This window comes from Pteropus medius, unplaced genomic scaffold, assembly GCF_902729225.1.
Source record: "Pteropus medius unplaced genomic scaffold, Ma_sr-lr_union100, whole genome shotgun sequence".
Lineage (NCBI taxonomy): Eukaryota > Metazoa > Chordata > Mammalia > Chiroptera > Pteropodidae > Pteropus > Pteropus medius.
The window spans coordinates 6,013,597-6,036,115 of record NW_024347791.1 but is presented as its reverse complement, the minus strand read 5'-3'; the positions used below and the strand labels follow the sequence as shown (position 1 = coordinate 6,036,115).

General features: G+C 40.6%; 1 long non-coding RNA gene across 1 annotated transcript in view; it reads left to right on the top strand.

The window, feature by feature from the left end:
- Positions 1 to 4,934: 4,934 nt before the first annotated feature.
- The window catches only part of LOC120614923 (uncharacterized), a 44,583-nt gene continuing 26,998 nt past the window's right edge, over positions 4,935 to 22,519 (top strand). Inside the window, exon 1 of the long non-coding RNA XR_005656140.1 lies at positions 4,935 to 5,542. This is a non-coding gene — a long non-coding RNA (uncharacterized LOC120614923). The remainder of the gene's footprint in view (positions 5,543 to 22,519) is intronic.

Genomic DNA, 22,519 nt, shown 5'->3' with positions numbered 1-22,519 from the left:
ACTGGCAAGGGCTCTCCAAATCCTTACAATTTAATTATTTAACTGTTCTTCAGCGTTGCTCTTACAGAATAAAACTGAATTTTTTGAAAAAGTGTTTCTAAGTTAATTCACTTTTATAGACAACAGTGCAGGCACATGCCTTATGTTTTGTGTTAAATATTAAGACACTCATTTTATCTATTGTTATCCCATCCTCATCAATTCAGTAAAATCAATTCAGCCGCCATTAGCAGATCCATCATATTAAGCTGCAAGAAGTCACACCTGTCCATGCAAAGCAACGTATGGTTCTGGGTATATTTTATTTTAAACTCACAAAAATGACTATTTTTACATTAGTTAGAACTTCTTTTTGGATGTGAGTGACTGACTCTGAGCATTTACTGGCTCACATAAGTAGGAAGTTCAGAAGTAGCTGCCTGCAGGCTCAATTAGATCCAGGAACTTAGAAAATATTATTGGGGATCTGTTTCTCTTTTCATTTCTTGTCTCTGATTTGCTGCATGCTGGTTTCATTTTGTAGACACTCTCTCTAATAACAGAGCAGATTTCCACTAAGAGGTCTCCATGTACATCCTTCTAGCACAGAGACCCCAGTGGAAAAAAAATAGCTTCTGTGTTAAAAATCTGAACTGGGTCTGATTCTTGTCCCTGACCAATCACTGTTATGGGGACACTAGAGTCCAGCCTGGGCCACCTTCCCATTTCTGTGGTGGAGAAAGGTCGGGGTTATGTGCCGTGAATCACAATGATTCTGCGCCCATCAGAACCACGTAGAATGGAAGGAGAGCCATTCCCTAGTGGAAAAAGTGGTTCTAAGAAGTAAAAAACAGCAGGTTTCCACTTCAGTTATGTTCATAACTCCTGAATTTTAGATTTAGGGGGATCACAGCAATCACTTGTCTGCCACCTCAATTTTAAAAATAAAAGAACAGACCAACGGAATCGAAGAGACTCTATGCAGTCATTCATTTGACAATGCTGTGCTTCGCAAATGTAACTGCAGCCAAGACATCATAGACTCTACCTCCAAGAAACAATTTACCCAGTAAAAAATAATATAGGTAAAGAGTCTATTACAATACAGCATGGTAGGTGTTACTAAAGAAGTAAGAATAGGTGTGTTATGGGAGCACATAAGAGGAGACACTAACTTAGTCTGAGGGACCCTCTATGAAGAAAAGATATCAACACTTAAGACACAAAGAATGAGTATATTAGCTAAGATAATGCTAGCTGCTGTAACAAACCAACCCCTACATTTCAGCGACAACATGAATAGAAGTTGACTTCTCATTCGTATAGCTGCCAATGTGATGAGTCTGTGGGTGGCCTTCCAGTGATTCAGGCACCCAGACTCCCTCCATCCTCCAGTTCCATCATCCCCTAGGATCTTAGAGTCTTTTACTTCCAGTTGGCAAATGAGAAAACCACTTGGGCTCAGAAGGGGCATGCATGCTTACTCTCACATTCCTCTGGGGAGATCTAGTCACATGGCCCCACCCGGATGCAGGGGGCTTGGAATTATAGTTGCTGACTTGATAGCCACAGTCCAGCAGTAACTTTACACTATGGGAGGGGAACATAAAGTTTTGATGTTCCTCGCTTGATGAGTTAGCCAAGCAATGACAAAGAAAGGGTTTGGTGGTCTAGCTGAAAGATGGCACACTTTAGGAAAGCCCAGAAGTGAGGAAAAGCAGGCTCCAGTTGGAGTAGGGTTGCCATAATTATGTCAGATTCAGCAAATAAAAATATAGGCCCTTCAGTCAAAATTGAATTTCAGATAAACTACAGATAATATTTTAGGATAAGTATATCTAAAAGATTCCATGGGACATCTTGTACTAAAAATTATTCACTGTCTCACGGAAATTTACATTTAGCCTGGCATCATGTAATTTACCTGGCAGTCCATTTAGGGAAAGAGCAGATTATTAAGAATGGTTGGAGCACAGAGTCTGGGTGGGTGGGAATTGAGGATTATGAAGCTGGAGAAGTTAGCATAGGCCCAGCTTGCGAAGGCCCTTTTAAAGCTACGTCGAGAATTTATCCTAAGAGCAGAGAGGGGAGGCACTGAAGAGTTTTAAACAGAGAAAAGGTATGAAACGTGCTCAGATCCGCACTATAGGAAACTCTAGTGGCGGTGAAGAATATAGATCACAGCGGAGGTGACAGAAGGGGGTGACCAGAGGCGAAGAGACAGTGGCAACACCTGGAGCACATCCAGGGCTTCCAGTCTGAATCCATCATTCCATGACTCTGCTGGGTTCTTAGAAGCAGTTCAGGGGTTTGATTCTGAATAGCTGGGCACAGTCGTCACTAGACCTTTCTAAGCCTCGCTGTCACCATCCCTAAGTTCCTCTGGAGTTCCAGGATTCCCCCAGCTCTGCAGAACAAGTCTCCCCCACCTCTGCATTGAAGTCCCCTCTACACTCCCAAACACTGGAAGTCTGAATGCCTCACAGTCAAAAGTCAGACCCTGCCTGGCTCTGGCACTTATATAACTGTCAAAATCTTTACTATGTTTCTCGTCCATCCACAGTTTGGTGCTATCAGCTCAGCTGCCATTAGCAAATCCATCACATTAAGCTGCAAGAAGTCACACCTGTCAGGCCCAAGCTGTTTATCTCAATAATTTCCCCACATAAAGCACAAACAGGGGACTATTTATTTTCCTTCCTGACACACATAAGGCTGTTAAAAGTCCGAGTGTGCTGGCAGTTTACATGAAGCTAACCTTAATTGCATACTAGAGCTCCATAAAAGGAAGATCAGGCCTCATTAGCTAGGGACCAATTTTACATTTTTCTCCTCTGACCGAAACTGTTTAAAAATGTGGGGTACTATCTCCTCCCAGTCAGACATAAATTTCAGTGCTGTCAAAATGCCCTTGCTGAATTCAAACTTTTCTCATGCTTGAAAATGTTCAGTGCATTAACTCCGGCTACAGAAAAATGTATCTTCCTTGGTCTCCCCATGAATGAATGAAAATCTCTCTCTGGTCTTTAGAGCACAGCCTCAATTACCCAGAGGACATGATCCTGATCAATTTTTTTTTTTTTCACAATTCAGGGTTAATCAGAAATACCTTCGGTCCTCCTTGTGGAAAAATTTCCCAGCATTCCTATTATTTATGGGGCAGCTACGCTGTGACAGGCCCACTGATAATCAATGCATTATGTCAACATCCACTACCCTAGTCCCAAAGTCTACCATCTCAACATTCCTCCCCCGCCTAGCTGCAGGATGGAGCCCAAAGCCCTGGCTTCCCCCTGGAATCTTTCTTCTGCTTCACCTCCCCTCGCCGTTGGCCTATGTCTCTTCGGCTACTAGAAAATTCCTCCTCTTCTACCGCTTTTGCCATTACCGGTTGTGTCAGGTCTATTTCTGGCTGCTTCCAAAGAGAGGTTCTTTTTTTTTTCATTTTGTTTTGTTCCGTTTTGTTTTTTGCAGAGCCAAGAAGAACCTCCTTTCCAGCTCTACTCCCCACTTTGCTACTGGGCCCCCAAAGCAACTCTGCTTGCGTCCAGCATCTCACTAAGTGTCCATTAGCTTCTCCCTCTGTCCATTCCCCAAATCAGGCGAATGGACCTGGAATGTGAAGGAAGCCTTTTAGCTTTTCCACACGCCTCTCTGTTTCGCTCCCCCTCCTCACCTCCAACAAGCTTTTCTTTCCTTCCTTAGGTACACATAAAACGAAAAATAGAAAACTTTAGATCTTTATAAACTAAAGCTTCCATCTACGTGGTGGCACATGACCGACAGCTAACACGTATGTAGCGTGTGTCAGTCACTGCTCTAAATGCTTCTTATAAACAGCTCATTTAGTTTTCACGACAGCGCCAGGAGGTAGGTTGTGTTGTTATCTCTATTTATAGATAAGAAAACCCAGGGTAGAAAGAAGTCGGTCATCCAGCTGGGAAGTGGTAGCGCTGTGTTTGTACTGATCAACACCAGGCTGTACTGAGTCTCAGATATAGTGTGTGTGCATGTGTGTGTGTGTGTATGTGCACGCGTGTGTAATACTACCTACACATAAATCACAGCCAGCGGGTCGAATTTCTTTGAGACGGGTAATACTGTTCCCATTTTATTGATGAAATAACTGAAACCCAGGAAAGTTAAAAAACCCCAACTCAAACCAGCCTATTCCGAGGTACCCAGGATTTCTCAGGCCATCTTCCTTCAAAAGCCGGGCTCTTGGCATTGCACTAACCACCTCCCTTCCAGAAATAGAGTATTCTATATTCTTATAGCTGCATGGTATAGCTGCATTTAAATGATTTCTTCATTGAGAAGCCAAGGTTTTTCAGGTTTTTAGGGACAGAGGGAGGGACATTAGGCTTAGAGCTAGACTGGTCAAGGGCCTTACTTTTCATACCTACTTGCTGTGTGACCTTGGGCAGGCAAATGCCTTTAGGTCTCTGGTTCTCTTTTATCAAATGGATATTTGTTCATGTGGCCAAATAAGCAAGAATGAGAGAGTAAGAGCGAGAACGAGTTGTATGTATCAAGAAAGTAGATTCTGAGTCCAACTTTGTGGGTTTAAATCTTGGCTTGGTACCAGCGAGCAGAGCTATGACACCAAATGCCTCCAAGCCTCAGTTTCTTCATTTCGGAAAAGAAGGATAACAATAGGGCTCATATCAAAGGTTTAGAGTGAAGAATTAAGAGAAAATAACACAGGTCAAGCCCTCAGTTCCCAGTGCTTAGCACAGAGTCAGCAATGGATGAGGGGCAGCTATTTTTATTAACTCAACCTCCATTCATGGGGGCCTGCTGCATGTTAGGCTCTGCATATTGAACATTTACCAAGACAACTGAGGACATATTGCTACTTCTCAGGAGAGCTGAGAAAATCAGAGGAGATAACGTTTTATGCAGTGTGGAGTTCTATGGGTATGAGTCGATGGTTTTGCTGTTTCACAGGACTATGCAGATGTGGAATGGAGTGCCATAGAAAGTGTCTTAGAAGGAGCGCTGGGTGGTTCGGCCAGGAAGAGATCATGTGACTTGGATAAGTACTTTCTTTCTCAATACTGCGCTTCCTTGCCTCTACGACAAGGGACATTGCACAAGAAAAATTTCTGCATTCTCTTTCAGCTGATTCTATGTTCTCTCTTTAGCTAAACAGAGCCTTTAAGCCCCTGGAAGTTGTTTTAGATCAATCTCTAACACAAACTAATATTTTTAAAAAAGAATTTGCCTTTCCTCCTGCATGTAGAAGATTGCACACAAGCTTAGTAATGGAGGGTTTCTGACTGGCTGGCGGGGTGCAGCAAATTGAGGTTTTGCTCTGTGTTGGTTGGTACCAGCTAATCTGTGAACATGACCTAATCTTTGGAGAGGAGGCTCAGAACTGCCAGGAATTTTCCTTTCTTTTGGAAAGATATGGTCATTCATCCTTTTTGTTATTCCCATTCATGGTTTCCAAGCAATGAATGAGGTTCCCACAGCCCGAGAGCTGCTGAGTTCTAGAAGCTTGCCCTGGTGCCTGCTATTGTCCACAGAGAAGCTGCCAGTGGGCCTCGAACTCCTACCAGTAAGTTTGCTCCCCAGAGGCATAGCCTCAAAGTGCTACTTGAGAGGCCTCTGGCCTTCTGGCCCGAAGGTCTTAAATGGTTGATCACAACATGAGTGAGCTGAAAAAGCTGTGGCTTTCTGGCTCAGAAAGTACCTAGACAACAGAAGTGTTTCAGGATTCCTGGGTGTACGCTTTCCTCTTGTTCTTCCGTTCTCATTTTTTTTTTTTTGCCTTTCCATCTCTCTGTGTGTTGTTCTCCCTTCTCCATCCCTTTTTAAAAGTCAAATTGTTTGGTTTCACATCCATAAATGTGAAACATCAGTGTAGGAGCAGCAGAAGGGTACTTCTCTCTCTCAAGAGAAGTATGATGCATCTTCTTTCCCATGTTTTCTAATCTCTTTTCGAATCTACAAAGTATAAAGAACTCAGGTGTTGAAGTCGGAGACCCTGGTTCTAAGTTCTGAAAGCCATGTACTGTGTGACCCTGAGCAAGTTACTTAACTTCTCTGAACCTTAGTTTCCTCGGCTCAAGTGCGACATTGCCTACACTTACACTGTGGTGATTGCCTTCTAATTTGCTCTCCTCCGAGCCTCTCTCTTAGGGCAGATGGATGGAGATTTAAAAAACGTAAAGCAAGTCTCAGATCTTGTCATCGGCCTGTTCAATATCCACCTGTGGCCTCCCAAAGCATTAAGAATAACTTCCAAGCGCCCTGTTGAGGTCTGTGAAGTGCTGCGTGGCCTCACCCTGCACCATGCAGCCCTCACTCACTGGGTTCCGCCCACTGTTCTTACTACCCCAGGACCCTTGCATACGCTGTTCCTGCTGTTCAGAATAGCCCCTCTCTACTCTTCACTTAGCTGATCCTTCTGATCCCCAGGTCTCAGTTTAAATGTCACCTCCCAAAATAGACACCCTCTATTTCTTTTCCTTGACACCTTCCCCAATCTAACTTGGGGCCTCTGGTTATATTCTTTAAAAATAGTATATTTTAATTTTAAAGAAATTGTGCTAAAAGATACATAACATAAAATTTACCACTTGAACACTTTTTAAGTGTACAGCTCAATGACATAAAGTACATTCACATTCTGGTGTAACCATCATCACTGTAGATCTCCAGAAGTTTTTTTTCTTCTGCCAAAGTGGAAACTCTGTGCTCATTAAACAATAATTCTCCATTCCCTCTCTCCCCGACCCTGAAAACCACCATTGTACTTTCTAAGAATTTGACTCTTCTATCCCTCATATAAGTTGAATCAGACAGTATTTGTCCTTTTGTGACTGGCTTATTTCAGTTAGCATAATGTCCTCAAGGTTACTCCCTGTTGTAGCTTGTGTTGAAATTTCCTTCCTCTGCAGGACTGAGTAATATTCCATTGTATATACATAATGCTTCTCTTTATCTATTCATTTATGGATGGACACTTGGGGTGTTTCTGTCTTTTGGCTGTTGTGAATGCTGCTGCAAATGTGGGTATGTGGTTACATTCTTTGATAGCATCTTTTGCTCTTCCTTCAGATCTTGCGTGTATATCCATTTATCTCTTAATCTTCTAGTGAAATTTAAACTATGTGAGAGTAGGGCCTGTTACCTGTTTTGTTTACTAGGGTATTCCGACTGCCTTTATAGCCACTGGCATGTGGTATTATGACAGACTCCAGAGCTAGCCTTCTTGTGTTCAAATCCTGCCTCTACTACTTACTAGCTGTGTGATCATTAGCAAATGACTTAATTTCTCTGTGCCTTGGTTTCCTCACCTATAAAATGAGGATAAGGAGGGTACTTGCCTTTTCGGGTTATTGGAAGGAATATGTGTAAAAGGCTAAAAAGAGAGCCTGACCTATTGTAAATGTTCAATAAACATGCGCTATTGTGAATGAGATGACACTAGAGATGAATCTATTTGTTTCCCTTCTCATCCGTCTTTCATATGCATCTCATCTTCCTGCTCTTCACGGTAAGTGCAGATGCTAATGGAAGGCAATTTTCCTGTATCTCTGGATGCTCATTGGTATGCCATTAGTAGGGCCTCTCTCTGAAGCCATGGTTCTCAGCCTCACGGCACATTAGAATAACCTGGAGAGCTTTAAAACATCATGCTGGCTAGGCTGCCCCTAGACCTATTAAATCAGAAACTCTAGAGGTAAGACCTAGGCGTCAGTAGTTTTAAAGCTGTGGATCATTATAATATGAAACCAAGGTGGAGAACCATTGATCTAAGGCCTAGGTGAAGCTGAGGAGTAGCATCATGGTTGTTCAGAATCTAAGCATGCTTGAATTAGGGACAAGTTTCTGTAATCTTAAAGAGCAGACCTGTCACTTGCGAAAGAACCACACATGGCTGGTGGTCATGGGAAAACGCATTCGACCTCACTAGAAACGCACAGAAGGACAGATTAAAAAGACTGGAGTGACTATCCATTTTCTTCCCATCAAATTGGAACAGATTTAAAAAAACAAAACAACAGCGATATCTAAGGTTTAAAGTTATAGAGAACTGGCCCCTGTCACACATGGCTGGTAAGAGTATAGCTGGGACAGTCTGTCTGATCCGAAGGACACTTTGACATTAAATATCAAAATCTTCATAGATTTTCATATGAGATCTATTCTGTACGGGTAAACAAAACAATTGGCTTGAATTCAAAAACATTATATTACTTTTTTATGATTGAGTAGTATATATGTTCATTATAAATAAAAATAAGATATTAAAACGATCAGTAACCCCACCACTATAACACTGGCTAACATGTTGCTGTCTATCGTTCCGATATTTTATATACATATTTATAAACTTTTAAGAAAAAATAAGCATATTACAACTACAGTTTTATAAACTGCTGTCTTTTTTCCACTTTATCGTATTTCGTACATTGTTAGTGCCAAATTATCTGCTTCAATGAATTAACTTTCTCCAATAATGTAAGTTTTAATAGCTCAGGATTTGATTTTTATGATATTATGATTTAGCTAACTCTGTATTGTTGAATATTTCTATTATAAATTGCTTTGCAGTTAATACTTGCCTTAGTCCATTTGAGTGGCTATAACAGAACACCATAGACTGGATGACTTATAAACAATAGAAATTTACTTCTTACAGTTCTGGAGGCCAGAAGTTCAAGATCAAAGTGCCAGCATGTTTGGGTTCTGATGAGAGCTCTCTTCTGGGATGCAGAGCGCTAACTTCTTGAGTCCTCACATGGCGGAAGGGGCAAGGAAGCTCTCTCAGGCCTCTATTATAAGGGCACTAACACCATTATGAAGGTCCCACCTTTATGACCTAATTACCTCCCAAAGGCCCTGCCTCTTAATACCATGCATTGAGGATTAGGTTTCTACATATGAATTTCAGGAAGATACAAACTTTCAATCCATAGCAATACTCGTAGATAATCTTTAAATATGCTCAGTTATATCCTTAGTATGGATTCTTAGTATGAAGTAGAATTATTGGGATAAAAAAGATATTCCTTTATAAGGCCTTGTTTCCCTTTTGCTTTCAAAGCTTTTTTTAAAAAATGCATCTAAGTGTGCTAATAGTAACTAGAAGTGATATTTTATGATATAAGTAAATTGTAAACAGAAGTGGCAAAGGAGGGAGATACAGGTAAAGGCAGCCTCAGTCAAATCCTTAGTTAATCATGGTATCTATTAGCTAATTGTTGCATTTTAGGCACTATGTGTATACCCACAAGCACGCACGCACACATGTGCTTGTGAGCATATATATGTTCTGCTGATTCTGCCATGTAGACAAACAAGCTAACAATACTTGCTTCTAAGTCCTTTCTTAGTTTCCACTCGCCATCTTGACCTTTCTTTCCTGGCTGATTTGCAGAACTCTACCCCATATCCCAGACTCTGAGGCCAATTTTTGTTTTCCCACTTTGTAATCTGCATTTCCAGTGCTGGCCAGTAGAGTTAGCAAGTCAGTTAGGAGCCCAGGAGTTTGGGCTGGAGACAAGGATCTCCTTTTGCCAACGTTGGTTTTCACGAGACCTGCCCAGCTGGCTTCTTTCTGCCCCATCTTCTTCCCATACCAGGCTACTGGGGGGTCTCTGGAAGATCAAGAATCTGGGGTGGGGGCACTGCCACCCATATAACAAAAAGGGAAATGGTTCTTCTCATTAGTAGGCTTTCAAATACTTTTCAGAAATGACTCTTCTTTCTTTTTCTTCCTTCTCTCCTTCCAGCTCTCTGTTCTTCTTCCTCGTTATGCTGAAGCAAGAAAACAAGAAAATGAAGAATTATATGAAGGAGAAAAAAACCAGGGGTATAAATAGCAATGTGCAGCAAAAAAGGCTCTGAATCTCTTATAACATCTGTTTTCTGGGCAATGGAAGGGCCCTTTTTTGTAGCTTAAACCCAAACCATAACCTTCAGAGCAGTTGGGGAGTCAGAAGCTGGATAATGAGATGCACACAGGGCTTTGGAAGAAAGTTGGAATCTAAGTGGCAGCTCCAGCCATAATTACTCATGAAAAGCCGGATACAACGACAAGTTATTTATTTGATTTTTAATCTGTAATAGGCCTCTCTAGGTTAGTTGATTTGGAGCCCAGAGATAAAGCTGGCTTTCTTGTAATATGACTGTGAAAACATGCAAGGAAAACCACTCTATTCCAACCTGGAGGCTGATTGCAAGGGCCTTTATCAAAATGTTATTCTTTTCCAAAAGGCATTCATCATTTTCAACAAGGTTTCGTCCTGGTGTCATAAAGTGAAGTCTTGCCTCGGGCAGGTTAAACTAGCAGCATTCAAGAAAAAAATAATTCTTCTGACTGCATCCAGGGAGCTGTCACTATGATTAATTAGCTCTGACAGTCCCAGGTGGGTGATAAGGACCAAAACATTCTTGCCTACTGTTTGTATGTAGTCTGTGATCTAGGCTTGGGCTCAGGCCCCCTACGTGCCATCCTCATTCTGCAGAAATGGCTGTCCTTAGTCCGATCTTAGGGAAGTCAGTGGACAAGTTTAAGTTTAGAACCCAGAGAGGAAGAAGTCTAGTCTGGCTCTGTGCCTCATTTGCTCGGTACCCTTAAGCAAGTTCCTCCATATGCCTTGGGCTTAGTTTTCTCAAACTTAATATGGTTCCAAATGCCCCTCATTATTGGGCCATTGTCTACCTCTCCAACACCCCAGCCTCTAGCCATGACCCAAGACCTTCCCTCAGTCTACTCCAGAGTACACCTTCCTTTCCTCTTTGCTTGGCTAATTCCTGTATATCCTTCAAGTCTGAACTTAAACAGAGCTCTCTCTGCAAAGTCTTGCTGGGTCCTCCTCTGGTCAGTTAGGTTCCCTTAATATTCTGTATTTCCCTGAAGTAGTGCTTACCAATCGTCTCACGGTGGCTAATTCATGGCTTTTCTATCTGGCCTCAGGCTTCTCGAAGTCAAGGAAAGTGTCTATCTTTCTTGTCACTGTAGGTAGAGCTTCTAAGTACATGCCTGGCACATGGGAGAAGCCCAAAAAGTAATAAGGAGATAGAGATATGAGATGAAATAAAAGGACTTATATTAGATGAATGGCACAAACATTTTAAGTATAAACACTCTATCTTAACAGCCTAAAACTTGCATTGTTCTTCTCGCTTTCACCGCCATACTCACGCATGAGAGTTGCTTGACACTTGATCCCGTTTATTGAGAAATAAGAAATGACAAAGGTCACTATGAATTAGCAACGTCTTTAAATTAATTTGTATTTTATTAATGACCATAATGTCAAAGACATATGAAAATACTCATACATATGAATATTGGAATATTCCATTAGAAACTAAAATTTGTGCTTTAAAAATTATTTTTCAGTGCGAGAGGTGTCATAATATTGCTTTTGGAATCATTGAAGGCAAATATCATAAGCCATCCCGACTCGGTGCTTCTGAGAGTGTTTAGACTTCAAATACTCCTGTAGCGCTGAAACTCTGAGCTCCCATCTTATAAAGCTAAGCATTTCAGAGCTTCACCATGAGTGACCAGGATCTTGTTCCAAAGAACCACTGTGACTACAATGAGCCGCCATAGCTGCCAGATGTTGGGCATCTGGCCCAGGCTTCAAGGGCAACACAATAGCAAGAGGACTGATCGGTGCTTAGTCCACCTGGATGGGAAACCATATTGACACCCGTCTGTACTCTAAAAGTCCCTGGGGTACTTGGACAATGTAATGCAGGAAATTGCTGAAAGGAAGAGAATGGATTTTCTGCTAATAAGTTTGTAGAGTTTACTCATGAAAAATTAGTGGGAATGAGTTTTACAGGTACTAGCATGAACAAGAGCAAAGAGGTGAAAAAATGGGGGATTGATGAGAGAAGAAGAATAGTTTAGTTTAGCTTAATTTATAAGGAGGAGATAACATGAAATTAGTTGAAAGATTGAGTTTTGAATCAAATAGACTTGAGGTCTTTTTTCTCTCTCTCGGTTAGGTGCATATTGATCTTTTATTTTTTTCCTTAATATTTTATTATGAAAAATTTCAAACGTACTGAAAAGGTGACATAATTTTACAGTGAACACATATCACTAGATTCTTTAATTGACAGTTTACTATAGTTGTTTTACCATTTATCTATTTGTCTATTCTCGAATCCATTTTTTATTCATTTTACAGTAAGTTGCAGACATCAATAAAATCTCCCATAAATCTTTGAATGCATGCTATTCACTAGAGTTTAATATTTGTGATTCTTTTAAGAATTTTCCTTTTGAGATAAAATTTACATACAATGAAATGCATAGATTTTAAGTGTACATTCAGTGAGTTTTGATAAACGTGTAATCCAATGTGCTATTAAGATATAAAACATTACTATTACCCTAGAAAATTCCCTCATAACTTTTCCCGATGATTCCTGACTCTCATATCCTCAGAGACAACCATGATTCTGGTCTTTTTTCACCATAAATTAATTGTGCCTGTTCTAGAATTTCTATAAATGAATTTGTACATTTTATGTCTTTGGTGTAGAGTTTCTTATGATGTTTTGAGATTTGCCCATATTATTGCTTGCAAAATGGAATAAAATGGTACTTTATTCCATTTTATTCTACATCTGATGAGCAGAGGCACTGACTGCGTTTGCTTTAGGCTATTTCGTCAATGGCGTTTGTATTGTGAACTGTCTTGGAAAATATGGTGTCTTCCTCCAGAGCAAGGGGTAGCCTTGTTTACTGTCTGGTGTAATAAAGATATTGTCTCCTTCCAGAGTAAAGGTCAGGCAGGTTTCCTGCCCATTATAAAAGATTTGGATTCCCTAAGGCCCTCCCTAAAGAGTTACTCTCCTGTAGTCCAACCACTATGTGTGCAGATGTCACTAGGACAAGTGTTTACTATGTCACCATTAAGTGATTTAAATGATCAGTTTCTTATATCTTTATGAGGTTGAGGAAAATCCCTCTCTTCCTAGTTTGCTGAGAATTTTTATCATGAAGAGATTTTGAATTTTGTCAAATGCATTTCTGAATCTATTGAACAGTCATATGGGTGTTTTCCTCCCTTATTCTTTTAGTATATTGAATTACACTGGTTGCTTTTTGAAAGTTAAAACTGTGTTTCTAGGATAAATTCCTTTTGGACATGATGTATTATCCTTTTTCTATACATTTCTGGGTTCGATTTGATAATAATTTATTAAAGACTTTGCATCTATCTTTCTGAGGATTTTATGAAAAAGTTTATAAAGATCAGTGATTTTTTTCCCTCTTAAATGTTTGATGTAATGCATCATTGAAATCACGGACCTGGAATTTTGTTTCCTGAAATTTCTCTGATAATGAATTTAATTTCTTCAATAAATCTGACTGTAGATTTTCTGTTTTTTCTTGTATCAATTTTATTAAGTTGTATTTTTTAAATTTGTTTTTCATTTAACTTGTCAAATTGGTTGCAGTAATGTTGCTCATCAAGTTCCATTATTATTATTTGTATGTCTATAAGAGCTGTAATGCTAGTTCAACTTACATTTCTAATGTTAATACTTGTTCTCTTTCTTTTTTCCCCAGTCTTGCTAGGAATTTATAGATTCTTTTTTTAACCTTGTCAAAAGTCAATTTTTGGCTCTATTAATTTTCTCTATTGTTTGTCTGTTTATTTTCATGAATTTCTTTTTTCATCTTTATTATTTCTTTCCTTCTCTCTAAGTTTTTTTCTTTAAATTAAGATTCTCTCTTTCTATCTCTCTTTTTTAGAATTTTTTTTCTCTTTGTTCTTTATATTGAGATTATTTTTATATTCATTGTCCACTGCTAATCACATCTAGGGATTTTTTAATTTCAGATTTTTTATTTTTTAGTTTCAGGATTTCCATTTGGTTATGTTATTTATGTTTTCTGTTTCTGTACTGAGATTCACTGGTTTTTTATCCATTAGAGTGCATTTTTTCATATTCTCAAATAAAGTTAAAGAGCTGCTTTATCAACCTTGTCCACTAATTACAATATCTGAGTCATCGCGGGATGAACTCCATCGATTGCCTTTTCTCTTGACTATACATCACATTTTCCTGTTTCTTTGTAAGCTGATCAATTTTGCATTGTATCCTGGATGCTGTGAATGCTATGTTATAGAGAATTTAGACCTAGTTACAGTTTTCCAAACAGTGTATTTTATTGTTGTTACTTTCCTGGTGGGCACCTACTTGGGCTGGACCAACTACAAACACTGCTTCCCCTGCTGTAGGTGGCAGCTCTAACCTCAGCTGAATCTTTGGTTCTTAGCTGGTCTGCTTCGAGTTTGCTTCGTGTATTTGTGGTTCAGGACTCAGCCAAAGGATTGGGCATGGCTTATGCACTGAAGTTAGGGCTCCTTCCTTCTGGATTTCTCCTCTCTGAAATGTCCCCCACACTTTTCAGTGGCTGGGATTGCCCCAAACTCTGTTCTAAGGTTCTTCAAGCTGGTGAGACCTGGGCTTTCTTTTGGAATTTTAGCCTGTCCTCAATGTCCGCTCCCCTCCCCTCCATTATCTTTTTTCTTTAATTACTCTGCATTGCCTTCAAATATTTGTTTTTAATTTTTTTCCAGACATTGTAGTTGTATTCTGTAAGAGGGTTGGTCTTAGAGGAACTGCTTGGTTATATTGTAGGCTAGAGTTGAATTTAATTCTCAGATCTGCCGCTTACTAACATTTCGATTTAAGACAGGTCAATTGATCTCTGACACCCTTAGCATCCTCATCTATAAAATGATAATGATGATAATAATAATAATAAATCACATAAAATTAGTCTGAGGATTAAATGAGATAATGTAAAGTGCTTAGCAAAATATCTGGCACATAGTAAATGCTCAGTAAATGTAGTTGTTATCAATAATTATTAGTACAGGTGCAAAAAGCAATGGAAGATAAAACGGTAGGTTGGATATGGGGCTAAGAAATTCTAATTTTAATTCAAAGTCATGATAACCTAGAGAGTGATGAGTTTTCCTACTGTGGTTGAGAACTATATAATCAACTCCTTGAGAGCTAAGAACCCTCTTCAACTTCAAATGTGATCTTGCCCTTAGTGAGGTTTGGGTAGAGGCAGTGTTTTCTACGTATCATTCTATTGCATCTCCTCCTTGTGACATAAGCAATGATACCCTTAAGATTTGTCTCTGCTGCATGGGCAGATATTTTCCTCTGTCTTCAAGAGTGCCTCATGTGTTGGCATACCTGTTGTGCTCTAGGGGTCCCAGGCTGAACGGTTGATAGATTTAATGTGTGTTGCTGGACACGGGGCTCCCAAAGTTTGTACTAGATTCATGGCCTGGAGGCTTAGTTGGAAATGAGAAGTCAGGAAACCAAGAAAGGCCATCCACATTCAGTAAGTCACCAAGTTGTGACAATTCTATATTCTAAATATCCCTTAAATCTTGATCTTTCTCTCCATTTGGGCACCAATTTCACTCCTGCTCAGGTTTTCATAACTCTCACCAGGACACGTGCAACAGCCCTTATTCTTCCTTCCCCTAGCCTCTCATTCCTTCATTCTTTCATCCACATCACAATTATAAATGTTACTCCATTGCTCAAGAGACATTGAACAATACTGATCATAAATTGGCTCCTAAGCATTGCTCTCAGGGGCCTTCATGGTCTGGTCACTTAATTGCCCATTACTTATCCACCAATCAGAGTCTCTTTCCATATGATGTCTCCCTGTGTGAATTCTTCATCTTACTTAATAAGGATAATAGCATAATAATAGTAACTTCTTCGATATTCAAGTGCTACCTATTATGAGATTTGCTGTCAATTTAATAATAGCTTTCAGGAAGAAAAGAAACACTACTACACTAAGTCAGTGAACATTGTAATGGTAAAACACGTTGCAATTCCAAAAACATTAAATTGTGGAGAAGTTTTAGGGTAGAGAGTTGAAGATTCATCCTAATAGGTACGATTTATTAAGTGTCAACAAAGGGCTCAGTACGGATTTAGCTAAAGAATCATTTCTTGCTTCATTCTGCTCCCAAGCAGCTCTCAACCACATAGTCCTGCCTTTCTGCACATGAGCTTCTGGACTGTTCTCTTGTGCTAAAATCAAACTTCACTAAATATATTTGGCCTAAGCTCGTGGGTTTGCCTATTCACTGTGTAAAACTTGCTATACTTTAAGAAAAAACTGCTGTTAAAAATAACCCCCAACCCCCCAAAGCCCCCAAATATTTGCTCTGTATGCTGCAGCTGCAACTGAGTATTAATTATTTCTGCTTCCTGAAAAGGGTGTAGGGGGTGAAAGCCGAGGGATCTGCTGTTTTTGTCACACAATGTCACTTTCTTTTTGAAGGTATTACCAGTGCAGTTATTACATCAAGGTAAATTAAATACTTGGGTCCCAGGCGGCGTTTTCACTCAGCCTTTTTCTTTACCATTTTGGCCTCTAAACATTTGACCCAGAGTCTGAGCTGGGATTAAGCCGTCACAGATCTTGATTTGATAAGGGAACAGGAATTAAAATGGACAGAAAGAAGTGAGGCTAATTGGCATTTCCAAGTGATTTTCTCTTTGCAACTGGCCAAGGAAAATCTCATGAGGGAGAGTGGTGTTTGCTTTCCCCTCGCAGCCTCCTTTGTATTTGCCCCTGAGACCCCCGACCAAGCCTCATGCCCGTCAGCCTCTCCAAACGCCAGTTCTTGGGATATGAGTGAGCGGAGCTTTGTTGTGAGCCTCTATACACACTTAATGAGACTTCTGTTGTCTGTGCTCAGAGGATTCCAGATCCTCCACTGCATGTCATTTGGAATTCATTCGACGTGGGCTGTTCTCCAGGCCGAATGGCGGGAAGGTCCTTTCTGAAGGGGAAAGAATTCAGGGACAGAATTTAATAAAGTTTAGTCTGAACGCTAATTCTTCATAAAACTTTAAAAAATTTTCCCCCCAAGTCCAGACACCAAAACTCTTGTGTACCTCAGGATTTCATCTCGGCTCTCCTCGCTTGGGGCCTCTGGACTGTAAGCAATGAATGTGCGTTTGTAAATAAGGAATAACTTCGTGACAGTTTAATGGGGTTGGGGAAAATAACTGCCTTTTTTTTTGAAAACGGTCTTCTTATCGTGTCCTGCTATGGGGAACCATAATGGTGGATTTGCTAAAGATAAGATCCTTCAAGTGAGACTAAAATAAACACAAAGATAATCTTATTCCATTTCTGGACTTTAGACTGTCTACCAAAGAGAAGCGCATTCATTGTAAAAATGAACAGGATTCCTGGCCAGGCAGTCTCAGAGGAGGAGGGGTGGGGGCGGGGCAGGAGGGGACAGAAGAAGCAAATGGCTTGGTGTTGTGGCTTCTCTGCCTCCAACAGCCTCCTCACTGGCCACCCATTCATCCCCACCCAACGAGGCCTCCCTTTGTTTCAGCGTCACTCAAGGCTCAGGTTCATCCTCAGTGCTATCACTTTAAATTTGCCTTTGAACTTAAGTATCCTCTCTTGCTTCTTTGCTCTGCTAATCTCTACCAACCCGTCAAGGATCGTCTCTTTGGGAAGTCTTCCATTTGCCTTCTCTTTATTTCCTCCTGGCATTTTACTCAATGTGCTGTTTGAGCTTTTTGACAGTGCTGATAGTGTCGTTTATCTATTCACATAAGGGCTTCTCACCCTAGACTCTGAGCCAGTTGAGGTCAGCCGCAAAGAATTCATTTATCTGTTTATTTGCTTAAGCAATCACTGAATCAGTACTTACTGAACACATGCCCTGTGCTAGAGATACAAGGGAGAAACAGCAGACATGTCCTCTGTTTCAGTCTAGTAAGGGAGACAGAAAACACAAGAACCAAATGAATAAAAGCTATGAAGGAAGCAAATAGGGTGCTGAGGTCAAGAAATGAGAAGGCTACTATATTATAAATAGGGTCCCTGAAGATATGCTATCTAAGTTAAGACCCAAAGGAGGAACTAGCTTTAGGACAGAACATATTAACTGTTCCATGATTACTTGAATGAATGAATCTAAGTGGGAGGTCCTCATGGTTTCCCATGTTCAGTTAAAAATACTGCTGAGAGTAATGTCAGTGAGTATTTGCTAAAGCAATCTTGGGAAGGCTTTTTCGGGGCTGTCTCCGATCTGAAGGCAAAGGCTGCTTGGAGCACTGTTTTGAGGAGCGCTGTGATTGTATCCAAGCTCTGTGGGAAAGAGTGCCGTGATCAGTGTCTGAGATCGGCCACAGTGTGCAGGTAATGGTGACTTGAGTGCTAGATTTTTTACCTCCCTGTGAAACGAACTGACTGGCAGTGGAGACCGTGTGTCAGTTCTTACTTCTGATCTTTCTTTTTTGCTCTCTGAGTCTTCTTCCACAGGTCTTATCCCACTCATCTCTGTTCCATTTCATCAGCTTGTGAGACTGTTATAAGATTTAAGATTTCCCCAATTGTATATAGACATGTATATAAGTATACTCCCAAGTATATTACAGCACACACAAACACACGCATATGTGTGTATATGTACTACATAAAAGTATATGCATGTGTATGTGCATATAAGTATATGTCATATGTACACTGCACACACGCACACACGCATTCTCAATATCACCTTGTGTGCAAGTGTACATTCAATATAGCACTATCCCCCTATCTGATACACAAATTACTCTAGCCGGAGAGTGAATATTTTACCTCATCTGTGTACAATTACTTCAAGCAGCCTGGCGAACCCTAAGGTAATAGGATTTAGATTTAAAAGATCTGGATCTAAATCTTAGCTCTTCCATTTATTAGGAATAACTTTCCAAGTTTTAAATGTATAAAGTAGAAGTGATGCAGGACACAGGGCTAATTTCCTCGAGTGGAGGGAAGATCAAGTCCTGCATCGAGAGAAGAAGAGGGTCCTTTGGCGGAGAGTGTAGAAAGAATTCAATACACACCCAAAGTTAGAGTCAAAAGGAAAGTTTATTAGAAAAGGGGTAACACTCCACAGACAAAGTGTGCTCTCTTTTCAGAAGCAGAGAGCGAGAGGAACAGTGAGAGACAGAGAGAGAGAGACAGAGACAGACAGTAAGGACACTGAGAGGGACCTTGAGTGGGAATTCAGTTTACATGTCATTCTTTAGTTCCTGTGAGTTATAGTTTTAAAAGACTTTGTTACTCATTTCCTCTGATAAGGACATACAGTGAGGAAGGGGAAGAGTATGTTTGTAGAGTGAAGGGCCGGCTGGCAGTTCCCAGCTTTTAATCCATAGGTTCCCCATGGTTTTAGCCACAGGGAATGACTCTTGGTGCCTGTTTCCCCTTCACAGGTGTGGAGAATGGGCTGTTAGCAATCCCAGCAGAAATCTTCCTTTGTTCTGCAGGTGTCCTCCTGGCCTGGCTGCAGGGCTGATGGCATATTGCAGTCTCTGAATGTGGCTTGATTAACATTTTTAGTTTTCTTGCCTTCTCTGTACATTAGAAGTAGGACTTTCCCAAGCATTAATTGTCGAAAGTAGATTTAATAATAATAATAGATATCACATACTCACAAAAACTTTGGAAGATCAAATGAGACAACACATATGAGTGCATCTGGAAACCTTGTACCGAGATTTACAAATGTATTATCCCGTGAGTGTGTTTCAATCACCACATTCCTTATTTACCTCTTTGTCCCTGGTACTCTCATGTATAAGATCTTAGAGATGGGACTCAATTGATTTATAAAATTGCTACGTATAAATTGGTGTTTATTAAGTGCATTCTGACACAAATAAAAATGGCTACAGACATTCATTTTTCCTCTTGGTAACTAAAGAAATACATTTTAATATAGTTTATAATGATTTGTTCTGGTGGTGTTTATAGCAAAGTTTTATTAGACTAGAATTTCTTCATGCTAGGTCTCTTTTGACAGAACCTAATATTTTCATGTAGAAAAGAGATAGTTCATCTTATGTTAAGGCTACTGTTAATTCGATGCAAATTAAGTACTTACAAGTCAGGTCTTTTTCCCGAGGGAAGGAGGCTAAAGGAGAGAATGACAGACACCTGGAGATCACAAACTGTGGTACTTTCTTAGAAAGTTGCCTATACCGAGCTTTCTTTTCATCTTCTCCTTCCCGGCTCCCGGCTTCCCGGCTCCCTCCTTCTGCTCTTCTTTGCCACATTCCTCACAATAGCTAAAACGTATCGAGGACCTACTATGTTTCAAGCACCCTGCTAAACACTTTTATGAGTTATTTTGTTTAATCCTTAGAACAAGCCCACGTCGTCATCTCCATTTCACAATCTCCATGGAGATTCTGCGCTCGCCCAAGCAGCCCGGTCATCTCCAGAGCCTACGAGGCAATATTCTCTCTTATAACGTTTCACTGAACTCAGATTCCTTTGTGAATCTGGTGCAAATTGAAGAGTCGTTTCCGAGAAAAATTCCCTCATGCACTTACACCTAAAACTGCATTCACTTTTTTTCGCCCTATCTCTATTGTCGTCGTTCAAAGGCCTGGTTCCTATCTTAGTCATGTCTTGGGTCTGCTCAGAACATTAACTCCAATATATAGGCTGATGGGCAGAACTCAGAAGGTTTGGTGTTTCTCTGGGAGGTCTGATTGCAAACAAACAAGTAGCTGATCCATAGTCTGAGGTTATCTGCAAAACTGATAATAAACTAGATCGGGCCCAGCTATTATGACCAAAACTCTAATCAAGAATGAAAGGTTTAAGAGAGCCTTGCACCCCAAGCTCATGCTGCTACATACCTACCCCCCTCTTAGTTCTTTTGCAAAAATAGAGGCAAATCCCTAACTGCTCTGAACATCTGAGAGGAGATATGCAAACTGATCTTTCATTCAGTAGATGGGGCTTGGACAACGAAAACTAAAATGAGAATTTTTCAAACATGAAGAAGTTTATCAGTCCGGGCAGAAAGTCCGAATCACTAATTTCCCTGCAAATGTTTTGAGCCTCATTCTCGAAGTCTTGGGCTTCGATGCACAGTGGCCTCTGTAGTGAGTGAGAGAGTCATTAATTTAGTGTTGCACGATGGAGATAATGGCTCCCTACATGTTATTTTGCACTAGGTGTGTTCCGGGAGTATTGTGGCTTCATTGCTTCTAAAATGTAGCTGCTGCCTTATGCTTGCTCTCTCTCCATCCAAAAATGTATATGCATGGATGGCTGAGAAACTCTGGCACCTTACAAATTATCCATTCAGACTGTCAAGCATCTTTTGTTTGGAAGGAAAAGAGATGTGACAAATGTAAACACTGGAGAGTGGGACCTGCTGCAGAGGACAGATGCCATGTCAAACCTGATAAAAGCTGATGGTGCATTCCTTTGCAGTTAGTCAGCTGGCTGCTCTCTCTCTCCAACTCCTTCCAGCCTTCTTTTTTTTTTTTTTTTGCTGTGATATTTTCTTTCATTCTGACCCCTTAGGCACGCCCTGCAAGCAAGGTTCTGATTAGTACAAAACTGCCCACCTTATGTTTTTATTTTTATCCATGTTTCTAGTTTGGTACCAGGCTGCAGGATTCAGATAAAGATCAAATTAGATGAGGGCCATTTGTTTCCTAAAACATGAGGCAAAGAAGATTCCTTTCTGTCACCCAGAGTGGAAGAACCATCTGTTTCAAATACTGATGGAGGCTGTGTCTTCAATTATCAAGGTCCCGATTTTCTAAAATTTCTTGAGGCAGAGGTGGAGGTTTGAAGGCCTGGGGAACAGTCAAAGGAAAAAAATAGCCCTGGCAATTTTGAAAACCAATTCGGTGTCTCGATGCGCCCCAATCCGTGAGACACAGGACCGAATCAGCTCCCAGAATGCATAATGTTGCACTAAGGTTGGAATTGGCTAGCGATGGTTGGCACTTTCAGAGTAGCTGTCCAGATTGGAAATCTGGAATCAGCTGATATTCGGGCCTTCTCTGGCCACGTTAGGACATATTTCTTCTCTGTTTGCACAGCCATTGCCTCAGATAAGCCACAGTATAGAGCAGCGGTTGAAGACAACAGGTGTTGGAGTTGGATAGATTTGCGCTTGAATTCCAGCTCCATCTTTTCACTCGCAGTCAATGTTGCATTTGGTCTCAAGCAACGGAAAAGTTGGCCAGCGATGGCTCAAGTAAGGGAGTTACTCACATTACACAACCAGAAGTCCAGCGGGAAGCAGGCCAGGGCCACCACCATGGCTCAGGAATTCCATAGTGGACCAGCTGCTCTCGTCTTCCTGCCATGCATCCTCGGGGTGTTGATGTGGGACAAAAATAAAACCCCGAAGATCTCCATGGAGTGCAGTTTATTTTCAGAGAAGCATACAATGACTGTGAGATAAACAAGCAAAATCACTTAGAATCTCAGGATTCCCAGCAGATATGATGCTCTCTGTTCTAGCTAGACTTCCCTAAATGTACTCCGAAGCGGAGGTTCCACGTGGATGGAAGAGGGGAAGACTTCCAAAATTCTCTCCTGGGTCTTGTCAACTAGCAAACACATATGCTTCAACATAAATAATGTCTTGTCTTTTTGTTACGCTCACTTATTTAAGAATGATTCAGCTCTAAGTGGACTCACTAGACTTTATTTTACAATATT